Source organism: Drosophila guanche, unplaced genomic scaffold (assembly GCF_900245975.1).
Source record: "Drosophila guanche unplaced genomic scaffold, DGUA_6, whole genome shotgun sequence".
Lineage (NCBI taxonomy): Eukaryota > Metazoa > Arthropoda > Insecta > Diptera > Drosophilidae > Drosophila > Drosophila guanche.
Window position 1 is genome coordinate 8,207,817 of NW_022995746.1, and position 20,230 is coordinate 8,228,046.

Here is a 20,230-nt window from a genome sequence, read left to right on the forward strand (position 1 = left end):
TTTACGATTTTCAAATGATGTACGTACAAATTCATAGAATTTTATATTTAACAACGCCCAAAAGTGTGCACCGCACTCTTTATGCTGCTGTGTAGTGTGTGCAGTCGTATCTGTGTGAGTTTTAGTTGTTCAGTATGCGTATGGGTGTGTGTGACCGAACGCTTTATAGTGCTTTATGTCGGAAACTGTACGGAGTGGATTTGATGTATGTGCGTGTGTTTTGTGGGCGAGTGTAATTTTTCATTATTTGCCACGCAGTTTCGCATTAATCAAACATGTCGGAGCTGGAAAACTTTGCAGACAAATACAAATACAAATACAAATACAGAAATGGTGTATGAAACTTTCTGCTGCTGGGATATTGCCAATTAAAAACTGTTGCACTCGCATTTGTTGCCACGCTAAATACCAGAAGTCATTGGCATTTATAATGGACATTTTTTGAAACAGTCTCCAAAATATCCATTTCAATGGAATGACAAGCTCATTATAAGCGCACCTCCATGGCCCTACGAGGAAACTTTTTTAATTTAGTAAGTCAAAGAAAATAATATGCCAAAAGTAAAAACCATCCTCATCATCGACTTCAGGTTTTCCCAGGTGTATTGATGTAGGAAAAAGTTCTTTCTGCCTACTTTTCTGCACATTCACTCACCCACACTAAATGCAAATTTTTATAATTTGATTTTCCCAGGAGCCAACGAAGAGTGCTACCTTTTTGTTTTCCGTTTATTTCCCCAAAAGTAATTTCGTTATTTCCCTTTGCAGCCGCAGAATTAGTCAAGCCTAAAATATAGAAAATACTCAAACCAGAAATGGATTTTAGATCATTTTCTTTTGGATTGATTTGATTTTTTACTTTTCCTATTGCCAGAAATGTAAGCCATGCTGAGCATGGAAGCACTTACGGAATTTTATGTTCCATTTTATTGGGTGATCAAAAAGTCAGTTCAATTTCATAAATTGAATAATAATTGCACCGAGTGAGGGGGCGGGCAGTAAAATCTTTGCAGCTTATGGATATTTTCACTAATTGCTCTTTGGGCTGAGTAAACAAGAAATTCAATTTGATGACTAATTAAACGAATTAAACGACAAAAATAAAATGCATAAAATATGTTCCGGATTATTATTTAATAAGCAAACGATTGGTATGTAGTTCTATGGCAACGGAAATCAATTATTATATTGTAAATACATTCTCATGAGCCTCTAGGCATAACTTTTACGTTCATAATTACTTCTGAAGACTCACCTTTGCCTTTCTTTCTCTGTGCTGCAACGAGATAAGGTAAAGCATCATTAAAAAAGTTGTAACGCAAATGTTGGGACAAGTTCAATTAGTCAGAGAGCCCCTCATATAACATACATAAATCGCATTAATTTACATGTGGATGAGTATTCATATTAGTTTGTGGTAGAGCACAACACTTGCCACAGCTCAAGTGCTGTTTTGAGAGGATCTTATGAATTAATATGCAAAACCAAAGGCCACGCTCTCCAGGAGTGGCCTCGCCTTGACTACACGTCACATTCAATGGCAAATGTTAACCTTTCAAGCAACTCGCTCGCTTTCTCTTAACACAAAAATATATATGGTAACCTTTTGTAAGCATTAGCGTTTAAAGTGCCAGAGGGCAATTGACATTGAGAATGTTAGAAATGAATGAAAGGAAAGCTTGTTCCAGTCGGAGTTGGGCAAATGTTTGCCCAAGTGGGGGTCTAAGGATAACTAGTTGAGTAGTATATGAAGAGTTGAATAAAATATAGTAGCAGTTAGCATCACAACTACTAGTGCTTGAAAATGTTCCTCGTTCCTCTTTCCTCTCTCCTGTGGCATAAGATCTTGAATGATATTTTGCATAAATAAAGGAAGTACATTTGATGAACAGCCAACAGCTTAACTGAAGAGCATAAGCCCAGACACACTGTCGAGTGTGTATCTAAATAAATGCAATTCACCAGCCATTCATCATGGACAATGGCAGAATTAGCCCAGCGACCAACTCGCAGTCTCTGCCAGATCCACAGACCCACAGACCCTCAGACCGACTGTCTGTCTGGGCAGTCAGTCTGCTTATCCAAAAGGGGGCGTCATGGCGATATCCTCCCTCCCTGTTGGTGTTTCTAAATAAATGGCTTGCACTAAAACCAAAACTAAAACACCGTCTAAATGACAAGGGACGGGAGCGCGACATTGACGCGCTGAGAGGGACGCCGCCCTGATGCCGTGGTAAAAGATTTCAAGAGCCAAAGTGAAGGCAAACATGGGGTGTGGCAGGCAGGTCGCTCGCAGGAAAGATTTATGTCGACGCAACGGCACCACCCGCCTGGCCAAGGTCAGGCTTGTCTGACAAAATGCAATTGGATTTTAATGCAACTGCAAAAGGGTGGCAAATATTCCATTAAAATTATATTAAGCAGCGAATGCCGCCGTTACACAAACTATCATTAAGTGGGAGGACGAAACCCGGGGTTTGCTATCATTTTTATGGGGCTTTCGCATCGCGTCTGCAGAAATTCAATTATGCCGCAGCAAGCAGCCGGAATTCTGGGGCAAGCAGCAGCTTCTGAGAATCAAGCTAAGCTGCCGAGAGTTAATCAGTTTCACTAACTTCATTTGTGGCACCAACAGAGGAAACTTTTGTGCCAGAGGTGTGACTCGGCGGGGGAGGGTATGGAATCGCCTGCCGCCTGCTGCTGCTGAAGGATTATTTGTGTACAAGTTCCCTGCTTTCCAGGCAATTACACGCAGTGCAATCCTTTAGCGAAGTTTGTTCCTGCAGACCCACGCTCTCCTACTCAGGCGTGTGCTTACATCCACTCGAATGGCTGGGCCTAAAAGTTGCCTAGATAAATGTTGCACTTGCATACCCGCAGGAGTAGATTTATGGCCAGACGGAAAAGCCGGGAGTGCAGCCTCCCTGGAGTAGAACTCCGGAGAACACATTAACCTATATTTCGATTCAGATTTATGTCCTGTTGCATACGTTTCGACATAAATTAAAGTGCACAGACACATTCCAGATGCTAATTTTATGCGGAGAATTAAGCGAAATAGGCACATTTTAAATATTTAATATGCCGGCTTCCGATTAACATATGAGTTTGGTGTTCGCCGCGATATAAATATTCAGTCCAGTCACACTTAATCGGTCCATCGCAGCCTCTACTCTGCTTTCAATTGCAAATTCCAAATCAATATTGCAAAATCATTTGCATTTTTTATGAGCTGCTGTGGCCTTTGGCAAACAATTGCTAGGCTGACCTTTGGGGGTCATATTTGACTATTTGGGTCACCGCCTCTCGCCTCACGCCTCACGCCTTCCACTCAACCCTATTTGACCACCAAGGCCGCAGTAGAATAAATCACATTCAATTTTCCCATAAATCAGTGCTCGCTGCAAAGTCTTGGCAATTACAAAACAATTAAATTGTCACTTCTACAAGGGGAGCGCAAACCGAACGGAACCGAAGCAAGTCACTGTCCATATCAGTGGAGGAGGAGCTAGCCGTCCCGCCGGGCAACGAAAGGCATCCATGTCTGTTGGCCTCTCAGAACATCCTGTGACTTGTGCTCCTTCTGCTCCTCCTTCGTCTTCTGCGTCCTGCTCAGTCAACACGTTTCCGCTCTAATGTTCTCGGCCCCAAAAGAGGAAATGGAAAAAGTGCACAACTCGAACATAATACAAACTTCATTGGACGCCAGGGCCCCTTCCGCCAAGGCCAAATCGAACCAACGTCTGTTTCCATTATTTATTTGCAGCAAATTAAGCCCGACCAAAAAGAGAGAGCATAAAAAACAATACTCTCAAGGGAAAGGGCCAAAATAGAAGGAAGACATGGGCAGAAGCAGTGGGCAAGTCAAGTGTCAGCATAAATGAAATTTCCCACCACAAACTTCCGGGAAATAAAAGGGCGAGTGGATGAATGGTGGTTGCTGCTGCTGCTGCTGCTGCTGCTTCTGGTACGAGTAAGCCTGGCCCACTTGGCTCCTGGTTAACAATGCATGTGCATAACAAAGAGCAAAGGCAGACCGAACTTTTGACGGATTCACTTTCCCCCTCGGACAACGACACACTTCGCTGGCGCCATTAACCTGCAACAAAATGTGAATGAAGGAGTGCGAATATATGCAAGTGTTTTTATATACATATCGTACATCCGTGTTAGTATGTGTAAGGGAAAATGTTTCCACCGTGTTACTTCGCATTTGGACCCTTGTACTTTTCACAATTCAATTGCAACGTCATTTCAGGTTTCGACTGACACCCTCAGTAAGCCATTGAATCTGATGTCGAGGGGATCGTGGGTTGGTCTTCCACTGGAGGATTATTTCCCTTTTACGCGAGTGAATTCATGATTAAGTCAAGGAGGGTCAAACCTTAGTCAGTCGGTTTAGGTGTTCACAATTATATTTTACTCTGCAGAGAAGCAACCATTAAATGACTTCTAGTTTTATTTTAAAGATGCTCTCAACATATAGTCATGTGTGAATTGTACTCCAGGGTATCAAAAGCCCTCTAACTTTTTTGTGTTTCTTATTTTCCTGTTAATCGCAGCATTTACTCTTCATTTGACCTTTAGCTCCGTCTACCTCATTCCATTTTGTGGTCGCACACAAATGAGCATCATTTCCGTTTATTCTATTTCCCACCTCCTACTCTCAAACGTAACCGTGTAAAGTGCCAGGAACTACAGTTAACATGGTCTAACGGGGTGTATGTATAGGGGAAAAAAAAGCGAATTTTGCAAAGTTCTAGTGAAGCGTCACATTTGTGGGTTCTGTTCGCTTGAGCCTCAGTCCCTCCAGTTCGCTCCAGTCGAGCGCTTTTTTTTTTGCTGCCGTTGCTTTTGTGCTAACTTTTATAATGAACTTGTTGATGTTGCACGCACGTTGTTGCTGTTGCTGTAGGTGTAGTTGTGCATAGAGTTGCTGGCGATTCTGCTGCTGCTGCTGCTGCTGCTTGTCTGTCAACTGATTTGCTCAAGTTCGGCGAGATGTGCAGTGCGTGTAATTGACTTGTGAACCCGAACATTAGGCACTCAATTAGTGGACACTGCATGCCATGTAATTGTTAAACTTAATTAATGTAGTCCAAAAGAATCATTCAAGTGGAAAGTGAGTATAGAAAAAGCTTAGCTACTGCCTAACTGAAGATGACATGTTTTCTTCCTTCTTCCTATGTGCAAATTATAAATTATAAATATTATCCCCTTTCAGGTGGCAGACTTTCAGTTAGCTTTCAGCTTTAGATATACTTTAATTTCTTGCTCTTCCATGTGGCTTCGAGACCTGTACTGCTTGATGAATAACCTTTATCTCCCACCTCAAGATGTTAGTAGTCTCTGCTCAGCTTTGGCCTTGCCCCAAAAATATTTCTACCGACACCCACTCAGTTCCCATCAACCTTGTGGCCCACAGTCAGTTGTAAAATATGCAACACACTTTTGGTAATACATTTTTGGCAGTGGCACATGAAGCCCTCGGAACTGAGGCCATCCAGCGCACAGAGGCCAACGACTGCAATATGAATAATTAATTGAAATTTAATTAAAACTGTCTAGCAGAGCAGAGCTCTCTCCCCTCGCTGTCGTTAAAAATAATGCTGCCAGCGGGCTGCCAACGCGGGCTAATAGTAACTCAAGAGCGTGTTAGGGAAATAGATATGGGCCAGGGAGCTGAGGAGGACGGTCATGGAATGGGTAAAGTTTACTTCATTATGATCAACATTCACTGAATCCATCATGTCCACAAAATGGTAAGCTAAAACTTGTATTCAGCCAGGCGTTAAAAGCACAACAGAGTAAATAATCGTCACAGTAACAGCAGCGCATACAACTACAAGTACAACAACAACCACCAGATACTAACTACAATAGTAACAAAAGGGAAAACGTAACAATTAATGTCATCAGCTTGCAATATCAACAGCAGCGACAACGACAACGACAACGACAACGACAACTACAGCTCAGAGTCAGATAAACAATCGCCACGAGTGGTCAACAGTGCCAAACAACGTGGCTGACTACAAAATGGTCCAGTGGTCACTCATCGTGGCCGTAGCTGAAGGGCGCTGCCGGCGGATTGCAGAAGGCAGCTGCTGGTAGGTAGGTGTATTTACATGTTGTTCTGGGCATGCCACAGCCACTATGCCACCATGCCGATAGTCCCGCTAGACCCGTTGCAACGGCAACTATATAACTTGTTGACTTGTTGCGACTAATTGTCAAGCGGGAGTGGGAGTGGGCGTGGGCGGGTATCAAAGGCAAATAAAATCTATTAAAACAAACAAGTACGAGTGTGCACCTGCAATCAGTGAGCAAAATATAATGCAATATCCAAATGCAAATGGAAATATCCACAGATAAAGGTCCTTGGGTTTTGATATTTGCTTTTCCACTGTATCCGCTCTCCACTGACTACTTATTGCATGGCATTCATATTTTATGCAGATGTTTGTACAGCAAAGGAGAAGTGGTGGCATAGATTCCACTTCTCTTACAACCCTTATCCATTTGCATTCGGATTGACAGGTAGTAAAGTACCCACAGTCTCTTTCAATTGGATTTTCCCCTAATCAACACATTTCGCAGCACACACAAACCCAACGGACCCAACGGATATCCCTGCCGCATTCTAGCAAATAAGTAACTGTGGGAAATTATTGTCTCCTACACATGCTCAGCAGACCCAAAATACCAAAGTTAAATGACCGAAAATTGTGCCACATTTTGTACGAATTTACCTCTCCAAAGAGTATAAGCAAGCCGAACAACTATCATAAAAACGAGGCTAACTCATGGCACTAATTAAGTCGAAACCTTAGCATTTACCTTGGGCTCTGTTTCTTGGGAAGACAGAGGAGGAGGAGGCTGTGCGGAAGCCCTGAGTTGTGTATTAATAGGAAACCCTTGTTGCGAAGGCTTCGAGGCACATAAAAATGTCATATGTCAACTACAGGTTGCCTTGTCAGCACTCATTAAGCTCTTAACCTCATTCGAGCATACACTCACTCACACATATGCATACATAAACTGGCTCTCAGACACACACTCGCATTCACTCTCACACTCACACTCTTACTCCCGCTTCCACTCCCACCATCCTGGACAAATGCAAGTGAGCGCTTTATTACCAATGTCGACATGCCCGGGATGTAGAGAGAAGAGCAGAAGACAACGGACAACAAAGCGCAGGGCAGGACTTTTGTTTCTGTTAAGCTATAGCTGTTGGTAGCTCTTGGATCAATGGAAGAGAACAGCAGCCGCAAGAGCCGCTCCTTAAAGCCTTCAACTTGCTGAAAATTATGATTGTGCAGCAGCAGCAAGTCGCGCCATTCCTTTTGTAGTGTGTTCTGCTCTTTCAATTAATTTAACTTTCCCTGCTTTTGGTCCTTTTCGCATTTCCCTGACTTGAATGAATGAAATCAAATTAATTACGAAGGACGAAGGCGACGAGCAGATAGCAGTGCCAAGGCTACGATTCCCCGTTTCCTTATGCACATGCATGGAAATTTCTTTTCATAATTTATGTTGCTTCTTCCACCGCCTTCTTCGCTTTTTTGCGCCATGTCTTGTGCTTGCCTTTTGCTCAGACTCAGCCATTCATTTCGAGGCATCTCCGAGGCATATCTTATCTGACCTCTTTATCATTATCATTTTCATCAGTTAGGCAGACGGCTGGCTGCCAGGCCAACCAGGCAGTCTGCCTAGCCAGTGTGGGCTGCTGCACTGTGGCTGCTGCTGATTGATACCCAACACGGCAGGCGGTATATCAGTTTGAGATGATGGATTGTGTGCATTTGTGGAGGTGGTTATTGGATAACATATTAAACACCTTGAGAGAAATATACTCAAGTACTCTTTGAGACTCAATTAGCACTCTCGAGAGAGTCTTTAGCGCCGAATTGAACGGCAGCGATCGTTGAGGCTTGGTTCTCTCTTCTCTTTGTCCCTCTCTCGCTCTCTGTTAGTTGGTCTGTTATTGGCACTGTTAACAAGGCACGGTTAGCACTGTTAGGGCACTGCCGCTTCCAATCTCTCTTACTGTTATTTGTTCTGTTATTGGCTCTGTTAACAGTAGGGACTCTGCTGCGCTCTGTGGCTTCCCAACAAATCCCACATTGACCAAATATCTTGACTCAAAATATTGTAAATTAATGATAAAGAAATCCGGAAGCGTTACACCTAAAAAGGGGTAACCTTCGATTCGGTTCCCTATTGCGCAGCTCCCTTATGTGCATATGAGTCCCTACTTGCTCATCTTGCTCATAATTTGATTTCTCGTGTGTTTGATTAAGGATGTCGAACACACAGATATGCACATACGAGTATACAATATAATCCCACCCATGCCACACCCACACAAACGATATACTTGTCCATATCCGAGTTGTACGAGTATGTAGCTGGCAGTCATTTTGTGCTTTGATATTGGATTTCATTTCACATTGCTCCCATTCTTTCGCATATCGAGTTTTGCCTTTGAGCCATGGTCAGCATATTGTTAAACAAGTTTGGATTGGCCGTTGATTCGGTTGCTGCCAGGAGGAAATAGTTGCCAGGAGCCAGTGGCCTTCAAGAGCCAGGCAACATTTTGTGGGTCAATACATTTGTCAATGCTCCGTTTTACGTATCTAATGCAAACATCCACAAAGATCTGAATATTCCAACCATTAAAGAAGAAATAAAGAAAACTAGTAAGAAATACATCGACAGACTCCACAACCACGAAAATAATTTAGCCTTAAGTCTATTAGACAATAGCCTAACAGTAAGAAGACTGAAAAGATACCACATTCTCGATATCCCTGATAGATAAATTTAACAAACTAAAAAGATGTTATATATAATAGCAGGGCTCATTGGAAAACTGCTATTTCTGTTAATTGAATATTAATTATACAATTTACTTATTGTTTAAAAACAGATTGTAAATATAAAGAGAGAGAAAAAAAAAAAATACATTTGGAAATTTATAGAAAATATTTTTCTTAAATAAGTACGGAAAAAGTTGCAATCTCGAGAAGAGAAATGCTTAAATAAATTTGTAGATATAGAGAGAGAATAATTCCCCTTGATTGATAAATGCCATAGATGCAAAGTCGAATGAATGCAGCTGTCAAGGAGACGGCAACTGTCACAGAGAACTCTGGAAGTGCTGTCAAAACAATCTTTGATGGAGCAAATATTTGCAATCAAAACTTACCCTCTTCGTTTTGCGTTTATTGAACCTTCAACTCGTTGAACTCTGAATGCGAATTGGCTCTGCCTGTCTGCAAATGGAGAGAGATACAATATATGGAGATTAAAGTGCATTAATCAAGTTTTATTAAACGAATTAAATGTTGACAAAATCTTAATCAGCAGCAAACTTATCTCTCTACTTAATTAAGCAAGTAGCAATTCAATTAGTTCCAGCCCAGAGACAGACAAAGTCAAAGCCAATGGGACATGGTAAATGGGACACGGGACACGGGACACGGCACACGGCACACAGGAATACCGACTGCGTATAACCTCTCCGCACAGGTGTGCTAATAAAGACAAGCCACGGACAGAGGTGGGGCAGAGGTAAGCCGCAGAATCAGAAATGTTAATTAAAATCACTGAGCGGCGAAGCCAGGCGACAGGCATGCTAAGCAGGCCCAAAATCATTTGGGAATTCCCTACTATCCGGGGAAATGGATAACCAGAAAGCCCCTGGCCACAGCCAAGTAGGAGGCGGCAGCTGGCTAAGGAAGACAAATGTTACAGATGAAAATCTGTTTAGGTTTATTAAATGTTCGCAAAAGTTGCCAAATGTAAATAAATTAATTTAGACAACGAGCTGTAGGAAAGAGAAGTGTCAGGGCCGTTTTGATTAGTGGGTGTTGCTTTTCATTTAGGAAACTTTAAGGGTAGAATATGATCTATGAGCTATGAATACTAGAAAACAGTCTCATCCTCATACTTGTATCCCACTTAACGTGTTTTAAATATAACAAATGCAAGCCAATTAGTTTAAAATAATAGCAGTATCTGCCTGCCTTAATAGGATTACCTTTCATTGAGTGAAACCATAGAATAATATTTGCTTTGAAAAACAAACTAAAAATCCCCTAAGCAAATATCATGGAAAACATTTTGCAGCATTTATGCCAAACTTCAAAGTTGCATTTTTGTACGCTTTCCCTCTACTTTTTCCTACCAGTTACCGTAATATTTTTAACATGAAAAGGTAGGAAAGGCGGTGCCACAACAAAGCTGAATTGCATTTAAAATTCGTAATGGACGTAGAGGAAATACAGAATTCCGATCAGGAAGCATGCGGGCCAGGAAATCAACTGAAAAAGTACTGCAAAAAGTGCGCACTGCCAAAACGAAAGCTCACAGAAGGGGACAAAAGAAAAAGATACACAAAGTGTGGCTGTGGCCCCATACCGAAAAAGGAGCCAAATAAAATAAACAGAACTGAACAGAAAATAAAACAAATATTAAAATGCCGGAAGCAAAGGGACGTGGAAAGAATACGCGACCTTCCCTTTGATCATAAATTGAGTACAATAAATGTAATAAATTTATTCGCTCATCCAATGGCAGCTCGGGCAACCTCGAAAGCCAAAACAATTAATAGAAAGTGTCCTTAAGCTCCGACTAATCCCCTTTAATTTTGCGCCAAGCTTTAACTTAACTTTTAATTTTGTCTGGGTGAAAGTTCGCGACTGGAGCTTTCACTTTGCGGTTGTTTGATGAGTCTGGGGTCCCGATTTGAGTTCCGGGCCCCAGTCACGTGGTTTCTCTTCACCCATAGCCCTATTAGCAACAACAAGTTGCATTAAACCGGATGCTAACTTTCATTAAAAACCACTTAACCCATGCCACTACTACTACGACAAGAGAGACCGCAGGACCCCCAGCTACAGTTCTAGTTTCTGTATCATCTGTATCAGAGCTCACAGCTTCAGTCCCTGGCATGGCAGCGTCCCCTGTTTCAGTTATATTCCCAGCTACGGATCCCAGTCCTCACCCACTCACTTGACCAACCACTTGACCCATATGACCCACAGTGGAGGCAGCAGCAACAAAGGCACTGCCGGCACGTGGATGGCTCCTCCCATCCTGCTGGCTAGTTGGCTTAGAGGGCTTAGAAGGGTAGGCGTGCCTGGTCAGCCAGTGGGCGGGCACTACTACTACTCCTGCACATCGTTAGTCATATTTTTTTCCTTTTTTTTTTTTGCTGAGCAAAGCAAACTTTTTGGCAAACACGAAGCCAAACGAGAAGGAGATATTTTTAATTAAATTAAAGAGCATTGCGTAGTGCAGAGTCGGCGTAGGGATTAGGCGAAATGCAAAAGTCAAAAACTGCTGCACACTTATGCATGTGGGCCAAAAAAACTTTCAACAGATTAGAGATTTTTGTTTCAAAATCTTAAAAGCAAAGGCACACCGCACAAGGACATTAGCAAAGCGAAAGTGTGGCAAAAACCAGCTCTGGGAAACATCAACAAATTGAAAATCCCTCTTATCCAGGCCATTACAAAAAGATATTCTAAAAGAGTATACTTTTATGACTAATTGTCAAGCAGTTAAAAAGTTTGTCAGCGCTGCATAAAGTTTCACTTTCAGTTGATCAAGAATATATTTTTTATACAGCCACAGCCACAGCCACAGCCCCAGAGTCACATGTGCCTCGAGTTGATGGCAAAAGTTTGTCAACTCTGGGAGATGGCGATGGGATGTACAGCCACATCCATGAATGGAATACCAGTTCGATTGGCAGAGTCAATGTACGCTTATTTCTATTTCATTACTGCTGTTATTTTCATTTAATTTTTTCTCCGCCAGCCAACCAAACAAAAAAACAAACAAAGAGAGGAAACCCAAAAACAGAAAAAGTTGAAAAATGGTTACGGAAAAAAAGAAAAGCTGGAGCCAGGAGCAAAGGGGCCATTCGGGGCACTGCGGACAAAACTGCAAAACTTTGCTGCCACTTTTTGTTCAGTTATTTTTTTCTTCGAATTTCTGGGCCAACTGTTTTCTTTTAATGCCAAAGCGTGAAAACAAAACTTTTTTCTGCCACTTTTAAACGGCGACACTAATGGCTGGGAATTGAAATGGATTTTGTGCAAATATGTTGCAAGCCGAGCTGGGGAAAACTCTTGGCGCAAATAAGAATAAAGCTAAGAGTTTTTCCAGTAAGCATCATATGCGTTATAAGCAGAAATGTGCAATCGATTGGAGAGGAAAACGCAAACAAATCCGAAATGTGAGCAACCACTTAAGCTGCTCTTAAGAGCCAGGAAACCCATTAGGAAATCGACCACAAAAAACTTGCACATATTTTTGTGGTAGTTTTCTTTTCAAAGCAAATTAAAAGTGTTTCATGGATATTGTTTCTGTGTAAAATAAACTCCATTATTTTAGAGCACTTGTGTTAAACACTCGTCATTTGTTCTTTTATTGTTTCACAGTTTAATCGATGAATGGCAAATTAAATTGGCATTTCCATGCTTAGTTAAATGGCTGCATAGTGTAAATTAAATATTGTATTTGATACCCCGCTATGCAAATATGCAAATCAAATGCTAATGGGCGACATTCAATTGAAATCGTTTCTCATGTTTGTACTAAATATGTACAAGAAGGAGTATGTAGTGTAAGTATTACAATCGGGTCGGTCGCCACAGCCAATTTGTTTGCTTGTTTGTTTGTGTGACCCAAATAGAAGTTGTCCAACATCTCACAGCCGGAATACTGCGCTCAATTTCCGCAAATAAACAATGAAACAAAAGCCAACATTGTGAGCCGAAAATGTTGTGCACTTTGTACATTTGTGGAGAGTTATGCTACTGTTGCTGGTATAAATTGCAGTACGACCTTGCCCCTGGCTACGATAATTAAAATTACTAATTGAAAAGGTATTTCAGCTACACGGCAGAGCACTGAATCAGCAGCAACGTCAACAACATCGCCCCCCGTCGCAATCCATCCATCAATATTCGCTATAAATTCAATTTTCCAGAGCAAAAAGTGGGAGCTGGCTAATATTTAGCAGGGTACCCACGGGCGAATGATGCGTTTTATGGATTACTTGGCAACATTCTGACAGCTGAAGCCTTAAACAGAAATTGATTGGATGTGCGGAGCGTAGCCTGATAAATCTTTAAAGCAAATTCAACCACATGCATTGAACATAGTTTATTTCAACAGAAATTATTGTAACTTTATGCAGATTCCAGCCAGAAATTTATCCTCAAGGCTTTGTCCAACAAAAGCAGTCGACAGCCAAAAACTGTTTGAAACTTTTTTGGTCAGAAATTCATTAGAAAATGCTAACTAAATGAAACGAATACGTCGGATGCCTTGCGATAGATGACATAAATATTGTTCCAAAGTTCTTCCCACTGTCCCACCCATTTCCAATCCTAGCCGGTAAACAAACTTTTGTGGTCTACTGTTCGGGCTAATGGATAGGCTATAGAGCTCCAAGGCTAACCGGAGTTGGAAGAAACCCCTGACAGCATTGGTCACCAAACTGTTAGTTTTATCAAATATATTACGGAGGAAATCTTTGATTTTCTGGTCTCGGCAATGCCAACGTTTTCAGCATTAATTAAATTTGGTTGCTGGCAAGCTCTGGCAATGCTCTTTACCTATATTTTACTTGGTAATTTAGCACTTTTGCGGTGATTGTGGGGCGACAAGCGAGAGGCAAACAACACGGGCCAAACATTTCTAAAAAATTAAATTCAAATTCGTTGCCAAAGGCTTTGGGACCCTGAATCAGGAATGATTTAGCTACTGAAAATATTTGGCATATAAGAAATTGGATTGCTATATTGTACATGCACTTGCATATTTGTAGAAAACTGAAAGAAATTTCCCTGGTTTTCGAATAGCTTGGACTAGGAAGGAAAAACTCAGTGAAGGGAGTCCTTTACCTTTTGGTCTTTTATTCCGGTTCCAGTTCCAATTTTGTTGCTTTGGTGTATGGAATTGGAGCACTCTGTCCACCGCCACATAAATCTTGAGTGCAAATTTTCGTTTTGGCCATAAAAAATTAACAATGCGTAAAGAGGTTGGCTGGAATTACGAGCCAAGAGCTCGAGGCCGCCGCTCGCAGGCTGCTGGGAAATTTCCAGCTTAAGCCCGGATATCTAAGAGGGTTTGCCAGGGATGTCACTGCTGCACTTGCAACACCCCCACACACTCAAACTCACCCATATACCCCTACTGTTGTGTGTGTGTGTGACCATAAAGGTTTTGCGGTCCAGTCAGGCAGACTCTCCTCATCCGTAGATCCCTGCAAGGGAGCCCGTCGGCTCGTTTTGCGGTCACTTGGTCTTGGTTCGACTCTGCATTAAGTAAGCCCGAACACGGACTCCGATTCTCTCTGTTGTTTAATTCTATATGCTCCTGGGCCTTGCCCATGGCTTCGAGTGAAGTGAAGTGAAGTGAGGGCTGGAAGTGTCTATCCCTCTGTCAGTCATGGGGGACTTTCGTTTGGGCCTTCGTCTTGCTGTCCTTAATTGTGAATGTGTGTTAATGTATTCCCTTTAGCATGTTCAAATTTTATTCAGCCATTTTAAATGTACCGAGTGCTGCTATAAGCCCAGAAAGGAACAAGGGGGGAACCATGCCCAACGTGACACTGAACACGTTTTAACGATGAGCAACTTCCGGTCCCAGCCCTCATAACTTATGCACATAGATAAGCCGCCTCAGCCTTGCGGCTTCACTGCAGATTCTTCTGTGTGTTTCAGCTTTCCATTGGTGCCTGTTCGTGGGGTGGATGCTGAGGAGAAGGATGCGGCCTGCTTTGTGGTTGGGCTTCCTTTTTTAATGCCGCTGGCCATTTAAGGCAATTATGAAATTTTCATAATTTTGTACTAGTATTGTAATTGCTTAAAGATTGTCTTAAATTTGAGGGCCAACTTCCATAATGATAAAAGGTGGAGGTTAATTGGTGGATGCCAGGTAAAAAAGGAAGCAAGGGCAGTAATTCTATAATTCTATAATTTAATGTTCTTCAATGAAACTGTCTAAGATTAATTTGTTCAGACCAGCAGCGCTAGCGGGCGACACAGCGGCACAGCCTCTTTCCGCTCCCCGCAAACAGCTTGAAGCGCTCCTGTCTATTGTACCGTTAGTTCTCGCCGACAGCGCTCTCAGAGAGTGGGCTCGCTATCGCTCTCGCGATCCACTCTGTTGGCAAGTGGCCTTTGCTTGTGAGCTAGAATAAAGCGACGTTCGATCCCCGTTAGTTTAGCGCGGTTTCCACCACCGAATTTTAACAGCAGCGCCACTCAAGAGTGCGCGTCGAACTGTACATATGTACACACACATTTATATGTATGTATGTATATATGTTTGTATATATACGAAAGCTCTTGGGCTATTTGCTTTGGCCATGCTTGCTCTTCGAATATTCTTTAGCTGCAGAAATCTTTCCTCCTACAAACACTCTCCAAACGATTAGTTATAAATAGCTTGAGTCGTACAATTACCCAAAAACTAAGGAAAATCTTTCTCTTTAAATTGTATTTAAATTGTTGCAATTTATTTTATTCTCCTTAATAAATTACCCAACAAGCTTTCTATTTATTTGAAATATAAATCTTTTTCTAGACAATTGCACCTCAAAGCTGATTGTATCCTTTGTGGTTAGCCGCAAAGAAATTGTTGTATGGCTGAGGATACGGAAACATGCCCTGATGCTCGATAAACCACAATCCATTTCACACATGCACCGAAAGCCGTGTCTTAAGTCGCCTTGCCCGACCTTTATTTATATTTAATTGTGTTTACCACAACGTTGGCACGCGGCACCTCAAATTGTAATTATTTCCTTGATGGACTCGGACTGGGCTGGGCCACTCAGTGCACGTTCCATTAATTATGAAAATATTGCTCAAACACTTGTTCGCTCGTGGCGAACAGGCAGCTTGGAATTCTCGCTTTTTCGCACTGTTCATTTCTCTCTCTCTTCTCTGAGTCTATATTTCTCTCTCATTCTGTTTCAGAGTTTCTTTCTCTCGCTCAGTTACTGTGTAGCCGCAAACAGAACCAGAGCCGCACTTTGCACTGGCACTTACATTAAATTTAAAGTATTTACCACAATATTTTCGCTACACTTGCCGCAAAGTGTATTTTCAGCTCGCCATTTCTTACAATACACATACATATGTACACATGAAGTATATTTGCACTGCTGCTTTATAAATGTATTATATATTTTGAGTTTTCATCCGACTTGCGTTCCCCTTCTCTTCTCTGTTTGCGGCTGCTGCTTTACCTTCTTTGTCGTCTTTCCCTCCCACTCTGCGGGACTCGTGCAGATGTTTGTTTGATTACACGGTAGCCAAAGTGTGAGCCAAAGAAAACAACGGTATATTAGTTTTTGGGCAAAGTGTATGACAAATGAGTTTTACAAATGAGAGAAAAGTCAATCTTGAGAATGCAATCAGAGGATTCCTTACATCTGTTTCTCTAACTATTCTCTGCCAAATTAAGTACAAGTCCCTGCCAAAAAATCTGAAGAAAAACCATTGTTGCCAATTTTAAGCCAAGACGGAAAACTGAAATTGAATAACTTGTTGGATGGAATGAAATATGTGACCGTCGTGAAAATTGGGCTGCCAGACTGCGGCCTGGGCGTGGGCCTGACAACAAACTGATTTGGCTCTTCAAGTCGCCAAGACACGTAGCCGCAGGACATTTATCCCAGCTGAATTGTGGCCACCAAATAGGCACAGTGAACGTGCAATTATTCAAAGTGCAAAAAGAGTTTTTTGCCATTAAACGTGCAACTTTTGCGTTTCGGGTGGGAGAGAATCCTGGGCCCAAGGAAATTGTTCATAAGTTGAAGGAAACTTTTATTTAACTTTCTGTCGCCCGAACGCGACGCAAGGAAACATTTTCATTTCCAGTCAGCCTCTAATTTATTACAGTAATTTGCCCTAGCCCTGCGCTGTTATTGTTGCTGCATATTAATTTAACATAACTGGCTACGAAACACAGCGAAACCAGCGCCGAATTACCACCCAAAATGATTACATGTCCCGCAGCTGGAAGACATCCTTCCAACGTATTCGCCTTAGCCTTCACTGCAGGTTCTTGTCGTCCTTGTCGTCGCCGCTGACGATGTTGCGGATTTAGCAACGCGTCGCTGAAGATCAACATCAAATTACCCTAATCAAATTGTCATTACGCATATTTTAAGTAAATGAGTGCGTGAATTCAGATCAAATTAGCAGACATCAGCAGCGGCAGCAACGACAGCAGGCAGCCTGACAATCAATGACGCTTTTTATAACCCCTCAAGAATAAGTCAAGCTAAATGGCCACGAATGATGTTTCGACTAACGAATACCTAACAAATATATATTTGGATAGTATACGAAATCCATAGGGATTCCGTTTATATTTGCGTTTCGGCATGTGAGTAAAAAGTTAAATTCCTCCTAACAAGCAAATAGCAAACTAATGAATCTCCACATAACATTCACACCTCCCTTGCCCGCTCCCATCTGGAATACATTCCGGCACGTGCCGGAAGGGAAAACTTCCGGGAAACAGATTCCAGACTAGTGGTGGAAATTAATCAGACAATGCAATGGGTTAGTCGCCTGCCTGGCCGTTGAAACGCTTAAAGGCTTGCCCCACCAACTCTATTCTGGGTGAACAAAATAAACCTTAGTTAGCAAGCAGTTTAGAAAAGTTGCCAGAAAAAAATAAGTAAATATACAGTGAAGCATATAAAACTCCTAACAAGACATAAATGGAGGACGCTGCAGTCACTGGAGAAGAATAAGCAAGGATAACTGCAAACTTTGATGGGGAGGGGCCACACACACACACACACACACACACACACACACACACACACACACACCACTCACACAGATCTCGGAAAACAAAGTTGGGGCTGGGAAAACACCTCAAGGATACTACGAGAATGGAGCAGAGGGGTGGGTAGAACTTTCCACTGAACTGAAGCGGAACTTTTATTTGTTTGACTCGTGAGCAGGAAACTTTGCACTGCTCCATGTACACCATATGCACCCTATGTCTGTGGGTCCGCAGTCCTCTCCCGGTTTTTGTTCGCTCGATTTTATTGCTGCACAAACGTCACAGGGGCATCCGCTGCTGCACTGCCAGCAGCCCCCAATAAGTGCTCTTCGGACTCGGGCGAGTGCACTTTAAATTACTCGAATGATACTTGATGGTTGCAATCAGACCGAAGACCCTCGTAGACCCAAGACCCCAGACCCACACAGACTTCATTATTTTGATAGCAATTAGCAAATTGAGTTGTGTAATATTTCTGTTGTGTACGAGTACTCCGTAATATTTTAAATTTTATTGCCAGTCCGTTTGAATGTTGTCATGCAATTAGTGCAGCACGACTGACGCTTCCCTTCTGTGTGGCTCCCACAGCGCTCCTTGGCTCCTCTGCGGACGACTCTCTTCATGTGTGAACACTTCGCAGTGTAATTAACTTTGCACAGTCCAATAAAACGGGCACCCAGTCAACATTTCGTCAAAGCTCTTTTTTTTGCCAGCTCCCAGTGGCAGCTGACTCAACACGGATTCGCTGACAATGCCAACAGCTTGAATGAAGGACAAACCATTCGTAAGCGAAACCCCCCGTTGGTGGGGAAACTAAAAATGATTAAGAATAAAAACAAATTATTCTTCGTTTCACTCCCTACACTCCTCCTCTAATGGGTTAATCATGTCTGCAATTGTTATTCCACCAAAACATTTAACTTTCTTGGCACCCCGAACAAGGGGCCACAAGAACTGCCAAATCAACTGGAAACACAATTTCTCAACGCTGAATTTGTCACCCCGTTTTTTGTCACCCGATTTGGAATGATAATCACGACAAGCGATACCAGTAAAGCCAACAAAAACAAGCCATAATTTTATGAATATGATGGGGGGAATATGATACTTTAAGCTACAACACGTTGTCTTTTGTGTTGATATGGCAATGGTTATATAAGCAGCCGAAGCGAGGATGTGACAACAGCGCCTTTTGGCGGCAGTTTGCAGGCAGTCGGCCGCCCATCAGCATTGATCCATGTTGACAATTTTTGGCGGGTCGCACAAAAAAATAAATATGCCAAGATATTCCCATACGTTTACACTCCGCTGCTCATTGCTTCGCGGTCTTCGTGTGTGGCACAGCCGCAGAGAGGCTTGTTTAAAGGTTTCCAATGCCCTTCAAGAGGATATTGTTACACAGAGATTTTGCTTCAAAAGTGTATACTTTATAGCCCTATTTTAGGGTTAATCTCATTTTTTTTTTGTCATGGAAAACGAATATTCTCTAGTTGGAATCGCCAAGTCTTGGGTATACCCTTAGCAACACAACTCATCAAAGATTACATTTTTGTTACCTTATATTCAAGGGTATCTAACGTCTCGGTCACTGAACCGAGCTTCGTTCTTGTATTGTTTTGGTTTGGTTCTATAGCTGGAACAGTTTATTTTTATTGGCAAACGGCGCTACTCTGCCATATCGATGGGGGTGCTTGTCAGACAAAAGGCAAATGCGCCCATTTGTCATCGAGACAACGAGCTGACATTTGGCGAGCACTGTGGCAGTGGCAGTGGCAGTGGAAGTGAAGGCATCAGTAGCATTCGGTGGCAGTTGTCACCCATCAGATTGCTGATTCCCAAAGACCGAAAACTGCCACAACAGCAGCTTGAGTGCAGTGATTTTCAAAACAGATTGTTTGCTTTAAAAAAGTTGCATAAAGTCAGCTCCTTATCGATGCGGCAAGGATTTTTGTGCATATTAAGCAGTATATACAATACGATTCCGCTCTTACTTTTAAAGTGCTTTTCATTAAACATCGATATGTGTTTAAATATGAAAACGCCCCGCATATTTAATTAAAAGAAAATTGTATCCTGTTTCAATTCACAAAGGGACTGTGCCCTCGTTTTTAATTGCGCATTTCATGTATTTTAATGCGACTGCCCACATAAAAGACAGCCCCAGCCAAAAGAAATTGTAATGAGTTCAAAACCGAAAAAGAGCCCAGAGTGTGGGAGAATACAAAAAAAAAGGCAACAAAAAATGAGCTGAAAGCAATGCAAACATAAATTTTATATATTTTTAACAAGATCTGAGCGGGCCAAATTGGATATGGGAATAAACTCGGGTTTCTGCTAATCAAATGAAAGCACATTTAATGTTTAAATAAACATAAATGAGTTGTTTCGGCAC

At 42.0% G+C, this 20,230-nt stretch overlaps 1 protein-coding gene across 2 annotated transcripts in view; it reads right to left on the reverse strand.

The window, feature by feature from the left end:
• LOC117582023 (insulin-like growth factor-binding protein complex acid labile subunit) overlaps positions 1–20,230 on the reverse strand; it is a 50,986-nt gene that overhangs the window by 25,945 nt on the left and 4,811 nt on the right. For both annotated transcript variants that reach the window (XM_034269548.1, XM_034269549.1), the window contains exons 2-3: positions 9,215–9,281; positions 1,256–1,276 (exon numbers count right to left, since the gene is read on the reverse strand). The gene's annotated coding sequence lies outside the window, so the exon portion shown is untranslated. The remainder of the gene's footprint in view (positions 1–1,255; positions 1,277–9,214; positions 9,282–20,230) is intronic.